The following is a 1,134-nucleotide window of genomic DNA, read 5'->3' on the forward strand; positions in this document are numbered from 1 at the left end:
TGTTTGCAATAACTGTTTTCAGGATCCCCTTTAAAAAAAGGCGATAATACATCTCAAAGGACTATTCTGCCTCCATCTCTGATAATAAATAAATGCAAACAGTGGGATACCACCTGCTTAGAGTATGTGTGTGGGTGTGTGTGTGTGTGTGTGTGGGGGGGGGGGGGGGGGGGGGGGGTGAGCTGTGTGTGTGTGTGTTCTAATGGGATCTCTAATTAAGACTCTGGGGGTATCTGCTATCTGTCAGCGCTGATCGATCGGCTGGCAGAGACTGACAGCTCCTTCTGCGTGTGTGTGTGTGTGTGTGTGTCCCTGTCTTTCACTTCTGACGTTGAGCTCTCTGCTCTCTATGTGTGTTGGTGTTATGTTACTCGTCACTCAACGCTGTCACTACCTGTGTCAGAGGAGAATTAACACACATACACCGTCTCTGTACACAGTGTGCCGGGCTTTTCACCTGACAGCTTACTGGACACAGGGACATCATTCTCTTTGACAGAGGGACAAGATGTTAGAGTGTTCTGAACACACACACACACAGACCACGTGGTCAGGCATGGGCGATGTTCTAAATGGTTTAACACCTGGATCAATGTGTGTGTGTGTGTGTGTGTGTGTGTGTGTGTGTGTGTGTGTGTGTGTGTGTGTGTGTGTGTGTGTGTGTGTGTACGAGTGATGGCAGTGACAGTATAGACGGTGTGCTGTGAAATGTCACCATGGCGATCGATCATGTTTAGCGATGGTGGAGGCTGATCTGGTCCTCACGCTTACATGAACCCTCCATCCTCCTCCATCCCTCCTCCTCTACTCCCCATACCTCCATTTCCCTACTAATTCTCCTCTCCTCCGTGTGAGAGCCTGAAAGGTCCCTAGAGAGAGGAGATCCCCTGACCTGTCAAGAGGAACCAACCGTCACCACACACACACACGCTCAGACGCACACACACACGCTTAGACACACACACACACACACACACGTGCACGCTCAGACACTCGGACACAACCGCACACACTCAGACACACATACACACACTCAAACACACACACGCTCAGACACACACACACACACACACACACGCGTTCAGACACTCAGACACACACACACACTTCATTCCACATATCACACTTATTCAG

This window comes from Oncorhynchus kisutch, unplaced genomic scaffold (assembly GCF_002021735.2).
Source record: "Oncorhynchus kisutch isolate 150728-3 unplaced genomic scaffold, Okis_V2 scaffold811, whole genome shotgun sequence".
In the NCBI taxonomy this organism is placed as follows: Eukaryota; Metazoa; Chordata; class Actinopteri; order Salmoniformes; family Salmonidae; genus Oncorhynchus; species Oncorhynchus kisutch.